The 18,932-nt window shown below is 44.9% G+C and overlaps 1 protein-coding gene across 1 annotated transcript in view; it reads left to right on the forward strand.

Moving 5' to 3' along the window:
- CFAP74 (cilia and flagella associated protein 74) overlaps window positions 3,830–18,932 on the forward strand; it is an 85,898-nt gene continuing 70,795 nt past the window's right edge. The window contains exon 1 of the mRNA XM_018059948.1: window positions 3,830–3,977. The gene's annotated coding sequence lies outside the window, so the exon portion shown is untranslated. The remainder of the gene's footprint in view (window positions 3,978–18,932) is intronic.

Here is an 18,932-nt window from a genome sequence, read left to right on the forward strand (position 1 = left end):
GGAACTCTCTTGCTTTTTCAGTGATCCAATGGATGTTGGCAATTTGATCCTCTGCCTTTTCTAAAACCAGCTTGAACATCTGGAAGTTCACAGTTCAGGTACTGTTGAAGCCTGGCTTGGAGAATTTTGAGCATTACTTTACTAGCGTGTGAGATGAGTGCAATTGTGCAGTAGTTTGAACATTCTTTGGCATTTCTTTTCTTTGGGATTAGAATGAAAACTGCCCTTTTCCGGTCCTGCGGCCACTGCTGAGTTTTCCAAATTTGCTAGCAGATTGAGTGTAGCACTTTCACAGCATCATCTTTTAGGATTTGAAATAGCTCAACTGGAATTCCATCACCTCCACTAGCTTTGTTCATAGTGATACTTCCTAAGGCCCACTTGACTTCACATTCCAGGATGTCTGGCTCTAGGTGAGTGATCTCTAGGTGAGGGTCATGAAGATCTTTTTTGTTTAGTTCTTCTTGTATTCTTGCCACCTCTTCTTAATATCTTCTGCTTCTGTTAGGTCCATACCATTTCTGTCCTTTATTGTGCCCATCTTTGCATGAAATGTTCCCTTGTTATCTCTAACTTTCTTGAAGTGATCTCTAGTCTTTCTCATTCTATTGGTTTCCTCTATTTCTTTGCATTGATCACTGAGGAAGGCTTTCTTATCTCTCCTTGCTATTCTTTGGAACTCTGATTCAGATGTTTGTATCTTTCCTTTTCTCCTTTGCCTTTAGCTTCTCTTCTCAGCTATTTGTCAGGCCTCCTCAGACAACCATTTTGCCCTTTTGCATTTCTTTTTCTTGCATTTTCTTTTTTCGATCCCTTTTTTGCAAAAAAAGAAATTTTGCATTTCTCTTTCAATCCCTGCTCAGGGAACTAAGATCCCATAACATGCATGTGTTAGTTGCTCAGTTGTGTCTAACTTTTTGCAGCCCCATAGACTGTAACCCGCCAGGCTCCTCTGTCCTTGGGACTTTCAAGGCAAGAATACTGGAGTGGGTTTCCATTCCTTCTCCAGGGGATCTTCCCAGCCCAAGAATCAAATCCACATCTCTTGCGTCTCCTGCATTGGCAGGTGGATTATTAACCACTAGCACCAGACATGGCCAAAAAAAAAAAGAGGTAAAATACACAAAACCTAAAACTACCCCTGTTCCCGTTTTTAAGTGTACAGTCCAGCAGCAGGAAGTGCATTCACTTTGTGGTGCAGCCGTCACCACTGTCTGCCTCCAGAACCTTTTCATCTTTCCAGACCAAAACTCTGTCACCACTAAACACTCAGCCCAGACTTCACCACCCTAACCCCATTCCTGACAACCACAGTCTTCTCTCTGTCTCTATAAAGTTGACTGTGTAGCTCATATGAGTGAAAACAAATAATACTTGTTCTTTTGTGACTGCCATGTTTCCCTCAGCATCACATCTTGGAGGTTCATCCGTGTTGTAGCAGGTGTCAGAATTTCATTCTTTTCAAAGGCTCAGTAACATTCCACCATGTGTATCTATCACATTTCATTTGTCTAGCCATCCACTGATGGACATTTGGGTTGTTTTCAGCTTCTGGCTATTGTGATATGTGTAGTGCTTTTGTGAACATAAGTGTATAAATATTTGTCCACATGTTTAACTTTAATTCAGTTAAACTTAAATAGCCACATGTGTCCAGTGGGTACCATATTGAATAGTTCTAGACATTTTCAGTAGACAAAGCTAAGAAATGTATTTTAAAAATTATATTAATTCATACTAATATTTCATATCCAATTCCAGCATTATAGGTTTTTCCATTTATTTTATATTTCTATCTGTTCTGTCAAGTGAAAAATAATGGTTCGTAATATTACTATGCTACTGATTTGTTTTACTCCACTTTATATAGTTCCAGAATAATAGCATCAATATTATTACAAAGACCAGGATCACTGGAAACAACTTAAGATTTCTTTGCGACTCTTTTTGTCTTTAGTATACAGTCTATTAGGTATGCACGATAAGATTGTTGGGTTTTAAAGTCACTTGAAATTATCCTTTTCTGTTGGTTAAGCTACCAAGCTGACATACAGTTAGTTTCTTCTTTTTACATCTGTTTGTTTGCAGATCTTGGGAGGTTTTTTCTCTGTTTTGATTTATTTATTCCAAGTCAAATGTATGAGCACATTTAGAGAAACATAGTTTCTACTGCTGACCCTCCTGTGCCTGGTTGGCAACCATTGTAATGTTACCTTATAATGTAAAAAAATAAGAAAGTACCTTCTTAGTGGCCCTCCCCTTCTCGGATAAATACTGTATCAGCTGTTCTGCATCTTAGTGTTTTCCTGTTAACCACGTGTTCCGCCCACGGGTCACTCTGGGGCAGAACAGAGAAATGGTCCTTGTACCTTTCCCAGCCTTTGGCAGTGCAGCTGGACCTCATCCAGCTCCTACTGGTGGACACAGAGGCTGTTTTCAGCCTTTTGTTGTCTTTCTGTTCTTTAGTAGAAAGTGTATTAATCATTAATATGTACAGGCCCAGAGAAGCAAAGCTAAAAAGGAAAAGCCCCATAATTTGGGTGTGGTGGGAAAAAGAACAGTTTTTCTTAGAACACCTGTTCTGGGCTGTTCTGCTGAGTCAGTTCTGTTCCTCAATCCAGGAGGGAAGAGGTCTGGGCAGCACTTCCGGGGGAGGACTACAGAGGTGATCGCTCTCCCGATGAAGTTCACAATCGTAAGAGATGCTGCACTTTTAGCCAGGCTGGATGGCTCTGATGGATCTTGCCGTCCCAGGATGAAACTACAGGACTTCCTGGATCCCACTGTGGCATCAGGAGCCGCTGGACAAAGCCAGCGACTGCCCAGCAGGGCCAGCAGCCTTGCAAGGCACAGGCACGCTGGAAGTTACTGGGCTCTGCAAGAGCAGGGAATACACCAATCAGCTGGGGGTCCAGTGCCCAGCACCAACTGCACTGGCTAGAGGGATCCTTCTGTTGAGGCAGTAATTTCCAGACACAGAGCATTTCAGAAGGGAGTCAGTTTATTAAGAACAAAAAGCAGAGATAATGTGAGCACTGCAAGCACAGCGGGTGGACCTCCTGACAAACGAGGGAAAACGGACAGTTTTCTTGGATTAATAACCAATTTTTAATAGCCTCAAGACAAAATTCCTGCTGGATGGTTGGTTGGCTTTAGGTGATTGGTTGGGGCTCTAAAGGGTGCTTACTAGAGTGCGCATCTGCCTAATAGGGAGTCAGGAAGCTCCTTAGTGATCATCAGGGACTTTGGGCAAAGTACAAAGGGGTTCCGTCAGTTTCAGAGGTGACCTTGGTCGTGAGCTCCGCTTCTCTGGCCTTGGTGCGAGGCCTCGCACCTGCGGCTTTGGGGCAGTATTCAACACTTTCTTCACACCCTGAGTCCAGACTGCAAACACCCTCGGGACAGGTGGAAATGTACCACGCTAACCCCAGACAAGGCTGGGGTGTGCACAGTGAGCAGGGAGGACTCAATTCAGCTCCAGCCCAGCGTGGCATATTGTTCCAGGCCTCTGGTCTCAAAAAGAGAAGTGAGAAACCTCTATTTTACGTGAACTCTACAGTCACTAAAATTAACACCTAATCCGTTCTTCAACCCGCTTGGGAGGGGAGGCAGCCTGGGGCTGCATTCGTACTACCAAGCGGCGTCAGTCTCCTCCGCCACAGCCTGGTAGTCCGGATGCCCCGCGACCCTCCGCTCGGCCCAGCGCGCTTGTCTCCGGCTGTAATCACCAACAGCGTACCAGCGTCCGTCCGTCCCGCGCTCGGGTTGCACGTTGCCGCCTCGGCAGCGCTGCGCCTGCGCGGGGGCGCCGCCGGGGCGAGCCACCGATTTGGCGGGGGGTGAGCGGGCACCCCCGCCCTGAAATGGAGCCGTCCGTTGCCATGGAGCTGCCCGCTCCAAACCGCGCCGCCAGCGGACTCGGAGGAGCTTCTCCGCCCAGATCCCGCGCTGCTCCGACCCGGAGGTGCCGCTGACAGGTGGGTCCGTTGGCCCTAGAGCCTGCGGTTGGGCTTGGGAACTCTGGCCACCCCCGAGGCACAAATCAGCGCCTCCGCCGTGGAAGTTCTGCCTGAGAAATAACTCCTAGTGAGGGGGTCGCCCTGGCCGATTTCTGGGCCTTCGGACGGCCCCGGGCCGGTTTCAGGTGCCCGGCCGTCCCCGCGGCGAGTTTCAGCCCCCCTCCCCGCCCCGGGTTTCAGGACCCTCCCCAGCGGTTTCAGGCCCCGCCCCCACCGGTTTCAGGAACCCCCGTGTGCAGGTGCAGCCTGGGTTCCCGGCTCCGTGCAGGTTCCAGGCGGACGTGGCTATGCTGTCCTTGCACATCTAGGAAACCGTTGAGCAAAACTCGAGGGCGAGCGGGCCGGTGAGGAGGGACCCGGAGTGTCCGGGCCAAGGAAGGAATTCCGAGATCATCTCAGTTTGGTTTGTAATGATTAGCCTGTTTCTGGAAACCTGTATTATTTTGTTTTCCATAAACAAATATTCGTTTTATGTGCTCACGTTATGTATCGGGCAAACACTCCTTGAACATCCACTGTGAACCAAGTACTGAACTAGGTGATGGGCGGGCCTGCCCTGGTACCGACAGTTGAAAGAATTCCCAGATAGTTGTCTCTGCAGAGGCTGGTGCGGGGATTCACAGTACTCCATCAGCAGCCAGTGCCCTAGGCCAGAAATGGAACCTTGTCAGTGTTCCAACCCCTCCCTTGCCCCACAGCCGACCCTCATCCCCATGACCACAGCCTGACTTCTTGATTTTCTTTAGTTTTACCATTTCTAAACAATGTAAGTTTCACCTGTTTTAATCCATATATGTATATACATGGAATAACACTGTGTATTTTTTTAATTTTTGAAATAATCTCGAACTTACCTAAAAGTTTCAAGTTCAGCATCAAAAACCTTGTCTTCCTGGAGTATTTGAGAATAAGTTGCCTACGTGATGCTCTGTCACCTGCAGACACTTCTGTTCGCATTCCCTGCATATCAGGGCAGTCTCCAGCACAACCACACACGACTGTCACAGTCGGGAGGAGGACTCGGACATGTCAGGACATCTGATCATTGGCCACAGACAAACACCTTCTGCCAGCTGATCCTATAAAGTCACAGACCAGAAAGGGTCCAGTCTGGGCTCCCCAACCACACTGAGCTATTAACGTGTTTCTTCAGTCTCCTCCAAGTCAGGCTTTCCTTGGCTCCATGATCTTGAGAACTTCGAAGGTTAGAGTTCAGTGGCTTTTGTGGAAAACCCCTCTGTTTGGATTTGTCTGGTGTTTCCTCGGAATCAAATTCCCATTACATGTCTTTGGCAGGAAGGTCACAGAAGTGATGCCACCTGTCACTCTGCTCTGACCACTTGTTTAAGGTGGTGTCTGCCTGCATCTCCCCTGGGAAGTCACCTTTGTAATGGACAAGTATTTTGTCAGGAGATTATGAGGCTCCAACGCCATGTCAGGCCTCACAGGCTTGAGCGGGTGGAGCACACTGTGGACATCGACCCCCCACCCTGGCCCTGGCTGGACTCTCTTACCCAACTCTAGGCTCACTGCCTTCCCCCATGCAGACTCTGATGCCCAGTCTGGGCCACCGTGGATCCTGCCCACCTGAGCAGGGGAAGGGGGAAGGGAAACAGCATGTGCTTGTGTCTTCCTCCCTCCCAGCTGTGCGAGAGACCCATCCACACTCTTGCACAAGCTGTAGGTCACTCATCTTTGTCACCACCCAGCTCGCCCAGGGTGGATCTCACAGTGTATCCTATTGCTGCTGCCCAGGGTTGTTTCCAGAGTTACTGCTCTTAACGAACTCTGCTTTGCAAGGTCTTGTATGGTTCCTGTTATTTATGTGTTAGGAGGGGAGTTCTGTCTCCTCAACAACAACAAAAGTACTCTGATGTGCAAACCCCCAGTGTCGCAGCTGCAGCTGCCAAGTCACTTTAGTCGTGTCCGACTCTATGCGACCCCATAGACAGCAGCCCACCAGGCTCTCCCGACCCTGGGATTCTCTAGGCAAGAACACTGCACTGTCGTTTCCCTCTCCTTTTGACCTTTGCTGAATTCTTGTGGTTGGTGGTAGCTTGTTAGTTCTGTGTTCCTTACCAGGCCCTCCTGTTTAAGATACCTCATGCAAGTGGTTACTGTGGTGCCTGGTGAGGGTCAGTGGTTTCAGTCAGTGGTTTGCCTCACAACATGGACTGGAGCTGCGCTGCCATGAGCCTGGGAACCAGGACCGAGGAGCGGAGTCTGTACGAGGGCCTCGCTAAGCACGTCAGAGGGAGCTGGCATCTTGATATCAGGCTTCTGGCCTCCAGAACTATGAGAGAATATCTTGTTCTAAGACAAGAGAACATCTTGTTCTTAGACAGCCAGTTCATGGCACTTTGCTGTGGCAGCCTCCGGAAAGTAGTACAGCATTGAAAGGTTGCTGCTGTGAGTCGTGTGTTAACACCAGAATTTGTGTCCTCCGGAGGAGAGGATTTCCATCTGGGGTCAGAGACGAGGCTTGACTACTTGGAGCTTTTTGTGTAGCAAAGTTTTATTAAAGTTTAATAGAGATAGGGAAAGCTTCTGACACAGACATCAGAAGGGGACAGAAAGAGTGCCCCCTTGCTGGGCCCAGAGCAGTTAGAGGTGTCCTTCTGATAGAACAGAGGGCAGGGGGGAGCCAGGAAGAGCTGATGAGAAGGCCCACCTGACTTTAGTGGCTTTTAAGTTGGTAGGGTGGGTTTTGGCCAAGACCTGTGGGCGACCTCTAGAAACCAGAAAAAGCAAGAAGACGGACTGTGCCCCAGAGTTGCTGAAGAGGAGGGCAGCCTAGCTGACATCTTGGTTTTAGCTCCGTGGGGCTCATTTCAGACTTCCGACCTCCAGAGTTGCAGGATAATAACTCATTTGTGTTAAGTTAACTGACTGTGTGGCAGCTTCTCATAGCAGCGATCAGATCCTAGTGCGGAGGGCGTTATATTTTTAACTTTACGAGGCGATGCTGAACTCTTTTCAAAGCATCTGTCCCAGTTTCCGCTCCCACCGAGAGTGAACAAACCTTCCCCCTGCTTCCTGTCCTTGCTGGCACCTGGTATCCTCAGGCTTCTAATGTGTTACTCAGACTGATGACTGTGCAGTAATAGTTTATGTGGCTTTACTCTGCGTGTCCCTAATTACAGATGAGGTTGAACTGTCCAACCAGGACTCTGTTAGAAGAGTTAAAGGGATCACTGTTGACAATGCCAGGAACACAGGCAGGAGTCAGGACACACAGACAAACTGGTTACAATCGTTGGCCTCTTGAACATCACTTATTGTGACCAGCCTGCTTAAGTTCCACCATTTCGCTGTCATTCATCTTCCTCTGTGTTGATCGATGGATGTTCCTTACCTGTCATGATGGGAGATACGTTGCATTTATCTTCCTCTAATATGTAGCTTTTCTTGAATTCTCCTTTGGGTGTCACTGGATGACCAAAATACTGGAGCTTCAGCTTCAGCATCAGTCCTTCCAGTGAATATTCAGGGTTGATCTCCCTTAAGGTTGACCGGTTTGGTATCCTTGGTGTCCAAGGGACTTTCAGAGTCTTCTCCAGCACCACAGTTCAAAGGCATCAATTCTTTGGCATTCTGCCTTCTTTATATCCAGCTCTTACAACCATATGTGACCACTGGGAAGACCATATCCTTGACTATATGGACTTCGTAGCTTTGACTAGATGGGCCTTTGTCGGCATTAAAGGTCCGTCTATTCAAAGCTATGGTTTCTCCATTAGTCATGTATGGATGTGAAAGTTGGACCATAAAGAAAGCTGAGCACTGAAGAATTGATGCTTTTGAACTATGGTGCTGGAGAAGACTCTTGAGAGTCCCTTGGACTGCAAGAAGATCAAACCAGTCAATCCTAAAGGAAATCAGTCCTGGATATTTACTGGAAGAACTGATGATGAAGCTGAAGCTCCAATACTTTGGCCACCTGATGCAAAGAACTGACTCATTTGAAAAGCCCCTGATGCTGGGAAAGACTGAAGGCAGGAGAAGGGGACGACAGAGGATGAGATGGTTAGATGGCATCACCAATTCTATGGATATGAGTTTGAGCAAGCTCTGGGAGTTGGTGATGGACAGGGAAGCCTGGCGTGCTGCAGTTCATGGGGTCGCAAAGTTGGGCACGACTGAGCGACTGAATTGAACTGTCTTTGTCAGCAGAGTAACGTCTCTGCTTTTCAGCACAGTCTAGATTTGTCATTGCTTCCCTGCCAAGAAGCCATTGTCTTCTGATTTCATGGCTGCAGTCATGGTCCCCAGTGATTTTGGAGACCAAGAAGAGGAACTCTACCACTACTTCCACCTTTTCCCCTTCTATTTGCCATGCAATAATGGGACCAGATGCTATGGTCTTAGTTTTCTTTAAATTTAGTCTTAAGCTGGCTTTTTCACTCTCCACCTTCACCCTCATCAAGAGGGTGTTTATAGTTCCTCTTCACTTTCTGCCATTAGAGTGGTTGAGTTCAATTGCTCAGCCAGGTCCAACTCTTTGGGACCCCATGGACTGCAGCATACCAAGCTTCCCTGTCCATCACCAACTCCCAGAGCTTGCTCAAACTCATGTCCATCGAGTCAGAGATGCCATCCAACCATCTCACCCTCTGTTGTCCCCTTCTCCTCCTGCCTTCAATCTTTCCCAGCATCAGGGTCTTTTCAAATGTCAGTTCTTTGCATCAGGTGGCCAAAGTATTGGAGCTTCAGCTTAGAGGTGATATCATCGGCATATCTGACGTTGTTGATGTTTCTCCCTCCTATCTTGATTCCAGCTTATAACTCATCCACCCTGGCGTTTCTCATGATGTGCTCAGCATATAGGTTAAACAAACAGGGTGACAGCAGACAGCCCTGTCATACTCCTTTCTCAATCTTGAACCAATCAATTGTTCCATGCAGGGTTCTAACTGTCGCTTCTTGACTTGCATCAGGTTTCTCAGGAGACAAGTAAGATGGTCTAGTATTCCCATCTCTCTAGAGCTTTCCACAGTTTGTCATGTTCCACACAGTCAAAGGCTTTAATGTAGTCGATGAAACAGAGATAGATGTTTTTCTGAAATTCCCTTATTTTGTCTATAATCCAGCGAATGTTAGCAATTTGATCTCTATGTCCTCTTCCTTTTCTAAACCCTGATTGGACATCTGGAAGTTCTTGGTTTGCATAATGCTGAAGCCTAGCATGCAAGATTTTAAGCTCAACCTTACTAGCACGAGAAATGAGTGCAATTGTCCGATGGTTAGCACATTCTTTGATATTACCCTTCTTGGGAATTGGGATGAGGATTGACCTTTTCCAATCCCATGGCCACTCCTGGGTCTTCCAGATTTGCTGACATAATGAATGCAAAACCTTGATGGCCTCATCCTTTAGGGGTTTGAATAGTTCTGCTGGAATTTCATCGAATCCACCATCTTATTAATAGCAGTGCTTCTTAAGGCCCACTTGACTTTGCACTCCAGAATGTCTGACTCTGAGTGACTAACCACACCGTTCTAGTAATTGGTTCACTAACATCTTTTTTATATAGTTCCTTCGTGTATCCTTTCCATTACTTCTTGATCTCTTCAGCATCTACTAGGTCTCTATCATTTTTATCCTTTATTGTGCCCGCCTTTGGGCAGAATGCTCCCTTGATGTTTCCAGTTTTCCTGAAATGACTTCTAGTCTTTCCCCTTTTGTTGTTTTCTTCAATTATTAAGCATTGTTCATTGAAGAAGGCCTTCTTGTCTCTTCTAGCTATTTTTTGGAACCTTGCATTTAATTGGATGTGTGTTTCCCTCTCTCCTTTGCTTTTCTCTTCTCTTCATTCTTTCACTATTTGTAAAGCCTCCTCAGATAACCACTTTGCCTTCTTGCTTTTCTTTTTCTTTTGGATGGTTTTATTCACCATCTCCTGTACAATATTGTGGACCTCTGTCCATAGTTCTTCAGATATACTATTAGATCTAGTCCCTTGAATCTATTCATTACCTCTACTGTGAATTCATACAGGATTTGATTTAAGTCATACCTGGCTGGCCTATTGTTTTTCCCAGTTTTCTTTAGTTTAAGCCTGAATTTTGCTATGAGGAGCTGATGATCTGAGCCACAGTCAGCTCCATGTCTTGTTTTTGCTGACAGTATACAGCTTCTCCATCTTCAGCTACAAAAAATGTAATCAATTTGATTTCGGTATTAACCATTTGACGATGTCCATGTGTAGAGTCATCTCTTGTGTCATTGAAAAAGGATATTTGCTATGACTAGTGCAATCTCTTGGCAGAATTCAGTTAACCTTTGCCCTGCTTCATTTTGTTCTCCAAGGCCAAACTTGCCTGTTATTCCAGGTATATCTTGACCTCCTACTTTTGCATTCCAATCCCTGATGATGAGTAGAACATCTTTTTTTAGGTGTTAGTTCTAGGAGGTCTTCTAGGTCTTCATAGAACTGATCGACTACAGCTTCTTCAGTATCAGTGGTAGGGGCATAGACTTAGGTTACTGTGATGTTGAATGGCTTGCCTTGGAAATGAACCAAGATAATTCTGTCATTTTTGAGGTTGCACCCAAATACTGTATTATGGACTCTTTTGTTGATTATGAGGGTTACTCCGTTTCTTCTATGGGATTCTTGCCCATAGTAGCAGATATAATTGTCATCTGAATTAAATTCACCCATTCCTGTCCATTTTAGTTTGCTATTCCTAGGACATCCATGTTTATTCTTACCATTTCCTGCTTGACCACGTCCAACTTTCCCTGATTCGTGGACCTATTCCAGGTTCCTATATAATACTGTTCTTTGCAGCATTGGGTTTTGCTCTCATCACCAGACACATCCACACCTGAACTTAGTATCCGCTTTGACCTAGCTGCTTCATTCATTCTGGGCCTATTGGTAATTCTCCTCTGCTCTTCCCCAGTAGCATATTGGACACCTTCAGAACGAGGACTCGTCTTTTGGTTCCATATCTTTTTGGCCTTTTATACAGTGAGCTTCTCATGTCAAGTATACTGGGATGGTTTGCCATTCCTTCCTCCAGTGGATTATGTTTTGTCTGAACTCTCTACTATGACCTGTCCATCTTCGGTGGCCCTGCATGGCATGGCTCATTCAGTTCAGTTCAGTCACTCAGTCATGTCCAGCTCTTTGTGACCCCATGAACTGCAGCATGCCAGGCCTCCCTGTCCATCACCAATTCCCAGAGTCCACCCAAACCCTTGTCCATTGAGTCAGTGATGCCTTCCAACCATCTCATCCTCTGTCATCCCCTTCTCCTCCTGCCCTCAATCTTTCCCAGGATCAGGGTCTTTTCTAGTAAGTCAGTTCTTCGCATCAGGTGGCCAAAGTATTGGAGTTTCAGCTTCAACATCAGTCCTTCCAGTGAACACCCAGGACTGATCTCCTTTAGGATGGACTAGTTGGATCTCCTTGCAGTCCAAGGGACTCTCAAGAGCCTTCTCCAATACCACAGGTCAAAAGCATCAATTCTTCAGTGCTCAGCTTTCTTTATAATCCAACTCTCACATCCATACATGACCACTGGAAAAACCATAGCCTTGACGAGACAGACCTTTGTTGACAAAGTAATGTCTCTGCTTTTCAATATGCTGTCTAGGTTGGTCATAACTTTCCTTCCAAGGAGTAAGCGTCTTTTAATTTCATGGCTGCAGTCACCATCTGCAGTGATTTTGGAGCCCAGAAAAATAAAGTCAGCCACTGTTTCCACTGTTTCTCCTTCTATTTGCCATGAAGTGATGGGACCAGATGCCATGACCTTTGTTTTCTGAATGTTGAGCTTTAAGCCAACTTTTTCACTCTCCTCTTTCACTTTCATCAAGAGGCTCTTTGGTTTTTCACTTTCTGCCATAAGGTTGGTGTCATCTGCATATCTGAGGTTATTGATATTTTCTCCTGGCAATCTTGATTCCAGCTTGTGCTTCTTCCATCCTAGCGTTTCTCATGATGTACTCTGCATATAAGCAGGGTGACAATATACAGCCTTGACGTACTCCTTTTCCTGTTTGGAACCAGTCTGTTGTTCCATGTCCAGTTCTAACTGTTGCTTCCTGACCTGCATACAGGTTTCTCAAGAGGCAGGTCAGGTGGTCTGGTATTCCCATCTCTTTCAGAATTTTCCACAGTTTATTGTGATCCACACAGTCAAAGGCTTTGGCGTAGTCAATAAAGCAGAAATAGATGTTTTTTCTGGAACTCTCTTGCTTTTTCCATGATCCAGCGGATGTTGGCAATTTGATCTCTGGTTCCTCTGGCTTTTCTAAAACCAGCTTGAACATCTGGAAGTTCACGGTTGACGTATTGCTGAAGCCTGGCTTGCAGAATTTTAAGCATTACTTTACTAGCATGTGAGATGAGTGCAATTGTGCAGTAGTTTGAGCATTCTTTGGCATTGCCTTTCTTTGTAATTAGAATGAAAACTTACTTTTTCCAGTCCTGTGGCCACTGCTGAGTTTTCCAAATTTGCTGGCATATTGCATGCAGCACTTTCACAGCATCATCTTTCAGGATTTGAAATAGCTCAACTGGAATTCCACCACCTTCAGTAGCTTTGTTTGTAGTGATGCTTCCTAAGGCCCACTTGACTTTACATTCTAGGATGTCTGGCTCTAGGTGAGTGATCACACCATCATGTATCTGGGTCATGTAGATCTTTTTTGTACAGTTCTTCTGTATATTCTTGCCACCTCTTCTTAATATCTTCTGCTTCTGTTAGATCCCTACCATTTCTGTACTTTATTGAGCCCATCTTTGCATGAAATGTTCCCTTGTTATCTCTAATTTTCTTGAAGAGATTTCTAGTCTTCCTCATTCTGTTGTTTTCCTCTATTTCTTTGCAGTGATCACTGAGGAAGGCTTTCTTATCTATCCTTGCTATTCTTTGGAACTCTGCATTCAAATGGGTATCTCTTTCCTTTTCTCCTTTGCTTTTCACTTCCCTTCTCTTCGCAGATATTTATAATGCTTCCCAGACAGCCATTTTGCTTTTTTGCATTTCTTTTTCCTGGGGATGGTCTTGATTCCTGTCTCCTGTACAATGTCATGAACCTCCGTCCATAGTTCATCAGGCATTCTATCAGATCTAGTCCCTTAAATCTATTTCTCACTTCCACTGTATAGTCATAAGGGATTTGATTCAGGTCATACCTGAATGGTCTAGTGGTTTTCTCCACTTTCTTCAATTTCAGTCTGAATTTGGCAATAGAGTTCATGATCTGAGCCACAGTCAGCTCCCGGTCTTGTTTTTGCTGACTGTATAGAGCTTCTCCATCTTTGGCTGCAATGAATATAATCAATCTGATTTTGGTGTCGATAATCTGGTGATGTCCATGTGTAGAGTCTTCTCTTGTGTTGTTGGAAGAAGGTGTTTGCTATGACCAGTGCGTTCTCTTGGCAGTACTCTATTAGCCTTTGCCCTGCTTAAGGCCAAATTTGCCTGTTACTCCAGGTGTTTCTTGACTTCCTACTTTTGCATTCCAGTGCCCTATAATGAAAAGGACATCTTTTTTAGGTGTTAGTTCTAGAAGGTCTTGTAGGTCTTCATAGAACTGTTCAAATTAGCTTCTTCAGCATTACTGGACAGGGCATAGACTTTGATTACCATGATATTGAATGGTTTGCCTTGGAAACAAACAGAGATCGTTCTGTCATTTTTGTGATTGCATCCAAGTACTGCATTTCAGACTCTTTTGTTGACTATGATGGCTACTCCATTTCTTCTAAGAGATTCCTGCCCACAGTAGTAGATATAATGGTCATCTGAGTTAAATTCACCCATTCCAGTCCATCTTAGTTCACTGATTCCTAGAATGTTGATGTTCACTCTTGTCATCTCCTGTTTGACCATTTCCAATTCAGTGACCTAACATTCCAGATTCCTATGCAATATTGCTCTTTACAGCATCGAACCTTGCTTCCCACCCACTACTGGGTGTTGTTTTTGCTTTGGCTCCATCCCTTCATTCTTTCTGGAGTTATTTCTCCACTGATCTCCAATAGCATATTGAGCATCTACCGATCTGGGGAGTTCATCTTTAAGTGTCCTATCTTTTTGCCTTTTCATACTGTTCGTGGGGTTCTCAAGGCAAGAATACTGAAGTGGTTTGCCATTCCCTTCTCCAGTGGACCACATTCTGTCAGACCTCTCCACCATAACCCGTCCATCTTGGGTGGCCCCACACGGCATGGTTTAGTTTCATCGAGTTAGACAAGGCTGTGGTCCATATGATCAGACTGGCTAGTTGTCTGTGATTGTGGCTTCTGTCTGTCTGCCCTCTGATGCCCTCTCTCAGTGCCTACCATCTTACTTGGGTTTCTCTTACCTTGGACATGGGGTATCTCTTCACAGCTGCTCCAGCAAAGTGCAGCCACTGCTCCTCACCTTGGACGTGGGGTAGCTCCTCTCGGCCGCGCTTCTGCACCATCACAGCCGCGGTGCGTGGCTCATAGCTTCATTGAATTATGCAAACCCCTTCGCCATGACAAGGCAGTGATCCATGAAGGGACCTATTGCTTCTACTGCTCCTCAATTTTAGCACTGGGCTGATGTGTTTTGAGGAAAATCTCAGGTACACTGTTTCACCTGTGAACACTTTAGTACATGGTTCTAACAGATAAAGACTCATTTTAGCATAACCACAAACTCATCATTGACTCCAACAAAATTAACATTGATTTCTTAATAAAATCTAATACCAACTCGTGTTTGTTTCCACACTTTATCTCAAAAATGTCTTTTACACTTTCTTGCTTGACTTAGGATCCAAATGAGACCCCCACCCTGCAAATGGTCGGCTTGTCTCTTAAGCCTTTTGCACTTAAAACAGCCCCCCTTCCGTTTTACCATCGCCCAGTGACTTCTGTTTATTGATGAAACCGGGTCATTCATTCCATTTACTTTTTATTTGTGTGCATTCCCAGTTGTGTCCAACTCTTTGCGACCCCATGGACTGTAGTAGCTCACCAGGCTCCTCTGTCCATGGGATTTCCCAGGCAAGAGTACTGGAGTGGGTTGCCATTCCCTCCTCCAAGGGATCTTCCCAACCAGGGATCAAACCTGCATCTCCTGTGATTCCTGCATTGCAGGAAGATTCTTTACCACTGTGCCACCTTTATTTAGGTCTTGTTTAATGTTACCCAAGGTTTCCCTGCTGGCTCAGCTGGTAAAGAATCTGCCTGGAATGCAGGAGACCCAGGTTCAATTCCTATGTTGGAAAGATCCCCTGGAGAAGGAAGTGGCAATCCAGTCCAGTACTTTTGCCTGGAAAATCTCATGTATAGAGAAGTCTGGCAGGCTGCAGTCCATTGGGTCTCACAGAGTCGAACATAGCTGAGCAGCTAACACTTTCTTTCAGTTTAATGTCACCTAATACGTGAACTGTGAACTTCCAGATGTTCAAGCTGGTTTTAGAAAAGCCAGAGGAACCAGAGATCAAATTGCCAACATCCGCTGGATCATGGAAAAAGCAAGAGAGTTCCAGAAAAAACATCTATTTCTGCTTTATTGACTACGCCAAAGCCTTTGACTGTGTGGATCACAATAAACTGTGGAAAATTCTGAAAGAGATGGGAATACCAGACCACCTGACCTGCCTCTTGAGAAACCTGTATGCAGGTCAGGAAGCAACAGTTAGAACTGGACATGGAACAACAGACTGGTTCCAAACAGGAAAAGGAGTACGTCAAGGCTGTATATTGTCACCCTGCTTATATGCAGAGTACATCATGAGAAACGCTAGGATGGAAGAAGCACAAGCTGGAATCAAGATTGCCAGGAGAAAATATCAATAACCTCAGATATGCAGATGACACCAACCTTATGGCAGAAAGTGAAAAACCAAAGAGCCTCTTGATGAAAGTGAAAGAGGAGAGTGAAAAAGTTGGCTTAAAGCTCAACATTCAGAAAACAAAGGTCATGGCATCTGGTCCCATCACTTCATGGGCAATAGATGTGGAAACAGTGGCTGACTTTATTTTTCTGGGCTCCAAAATCACTGCAGATGGTGACTGCAGCCATGAAATTAAAAGACGCTTACTCCTTGGAAGGAAAGTTGTGACCAACCTAGATAGCATATTCAAAAGCAGAGACATTACTTTGCCAACAAAGGTCCGTCTGGTCAAGGCTATGGTTTTTCCAGTGGTCTTTCCATGGACTGTGAAGAAAGCTGAGGGCCGAAGAATTGATGCTTTTGAACTGTGGTATTGGAGAAGGCTCTTGAGAGTCCCTTGGACTGCAAGGAGATCCAACCGGTCCATTCTGAAGGAGATCAGCCCTGGGATTTCTTTAGAAGGAATGATGCTAAAGCTGAAACTGCAATACTTTGGCTATCTCATGTGAAGAGTTGACTCATTGGAAAAGACTCTGATGCTGGGAGGGATTGGGGGCAGGAGGAGAAGGGGACGACAGAGGATGAGATGGCTGCATGGTATCACTGACTCGATGGATGTAAGTTTGAGTGAACTCTGGGAGTTGGTGATGGACAGGGAGGCCTGGCGTGCTGCGATTCATGGGGTCGCAAAGAGTCGGACACAACTGAGTGACTGAACTGAACTGAATGGGCTTCATCATTTTCTCATCAGGGGTCTTACTCTTTGTTGTATTTATTCCCAAGAACTACGGTTTTGCTGGCGTGATTGTAAATGATAAGTTTTCCAAATCTTATTCTCATTATTTGTTCTGATAAGGAGGACTATCTTTGATTTTTATTATTGAATTTGTGTCTAGCAACATTACTAAATTGTCTCAACAACAGTAACAGTTTATGTCTGTATTCATTTGGATTTTCTACATACACAATCATATTATCTGAAATTAACCACTGTTTCCCCTTCTACTCATCACGCCTTGTGTTTCTTTCTTCTCTGTGTGATCCTGTTGGAAGACCCAGTGGCTTTGTTCTCAGTCTTAAAGGAAATGCTTTTAATTTTTTTTTTTTTTTTTGGGTCTTGCCAAGTGGCTTGCGGGATCTTAGTTCCCCCAGTGGGGATCAAACCTGTCCCACCTGCAGTGGAAGGAGACCACCAGGGAAGCCCCTTGTTGGCAGACATTCCTTACCACGTTAAAGAAGTTCATTTCTAATGCAAATTTGCTAAGTTTTTAAGAAACCTGTGTGGGATGTGCACTCTCCTCAATGCTGTTTTCTGCATGGACTGAGTTGGTCACGTACTTCTCTTCTCTAATCTGTTCCTGTGGTGAATTGACCTGGTTTCTGCTGCTGCTGCTGCTGCTGCTGCTGCTAAGTTGCTTCAGTCATGTCCGACTCTGTGGAAACCCAGAGACGGCAGCCCACCAGGCTCCCTCGTCCCTGGGATTCTCCAGGCAAGAATACTGGAGTGATCTGCCATTTCCTTCTCTAATACATGAAAGTGAAAAGTGAAAGTGAAGTTGCTCAATCGTGTCCGACTCCTAGCGACCCCCATGGACTGCAGCCCACCAGGCTCCTCGTCCCTGGGATTTTCCAGGCAAGTGTACTGGAGTGGGTTGCCATTGTCTTCTCCAACCTGGTTTCTAAGGCTGAACAAATCCATCTTGGTTGTAATGTGTCATCCGTCTATGTGTGTGGCTGAGCCTGGTGGTTCTTCAACTGGAGAGTGAATTGGGCTGTGATTTTTCTTTCCCTGTTTTCACTGTCGGGCTCTGGTAGCAAAAGTTGAGTGATCCTTTGAAATGAGTCAGAGAGTGAGCCTTTTGCCTCTCCTTCCCAGAAGAAAGTGTGTGAGACTGGAGCATTCTGAACCTCAGACATCTCACAGAATGGGACAGGGAAGCCTCAGAGCCTAGAGTTTTCTTGGAGGGAACCTGTTTGCTTATTGATTGAATTTCTTTTACAGCTACAGGAATTTTTAAGTTTTCTAGTTTTTGTTCTCAGAACAATTTTGTTTAGTACTATTTTTCTAATAATTGTCAATTGTCTCAATTTTCAGATTTATTGCTATAGAGTTGTTGATGACATTGTTACATTTTTTTCATGTCTGTGTTTACAGACCCTTTTCTTCTTATACGGATGACTTGTTTCTTCTCTTTTATTTATCGTTTTCATTGGAGATTTGTCAATTTTATAAATCTTCCAAAAGTACAAACTTCTGGCTTTGAGGAACATCTTTATCACATGTTTGTTTTGTAGCCTTAATTTCTGATCTTTTTTGTTTTTCTGCTTTCTTTGGGTTTATATCACAGCCCTTTTTATAACCCTTTGTGTTGGATATTTAGCACATTAAGTTTTAGCCTATCTCCTTTCCTGATATGAACATTTAGAATTACAAGTTTACTCAGTTCTACCTTGAATTTCCTGGTGGCTCAGATGGTAAAGCGTCTGCCTACAATGCAGGAGACCTGCGTTGGATCCCTGGGTCGGGAAGAGATTGTTTTGGCTATTTGGGGTCTTTGAGTTGCCATACAAATTTTTAAATTCTTTATTCTAGTTCTGTGAAAAACGCCATTGGTATTTTGATAGGGATTGCACTGAATCTGTAGATTGCCTTGGGTAGTATGGTCATTTTAACAATATTCTTCCAATCCATGAGCATGGTATGTCTTTGCATCTGTTTGTGTCATCTTTAATGTCTTTTTTCAGTGTCTCATAGTTTTCTGATTACAGGTGTTTTACTTCCTTAGTTCGGAGAAGGCAGTGGCACCCCACTCCAGTACTCTTGCCTGGCAAATCCCATGGACGGAGGAGCCTGGTGTTAGAGTTTGTCCTGGGTGTTTTAGTCTTTTTTTGGTGTGATTGTAAATGGGATTGTTTTCTTCATTTCTCTTTCTGATAGTTTGTTGGTGTATAGAAATGCAACAGGTTTCTGTGTAATCATTTTGTATCCTGAACTTTACTGAATTCACTGATGAGTTCCAGTAATTTTGGGGTGCGTTTTTAGGATTTTCTGTGTATAGTATCATGCCACCTGCTAATAG

The sequence above is a fragment of the Capra hircus genome, chromosome 16 (assembly GCF_001704415.2).
Source record: "Capra hircus breed San Clemente chromosome 16, ASM170441v1, whole genome shotgun sequence".
Classification (NCBI taxonomy): domain Eukaryota; kingdom Metazoa; phylum Chordata; class Mammalia; order Artiodactyla; family Bovidae; genus Capra; species Capra hircus.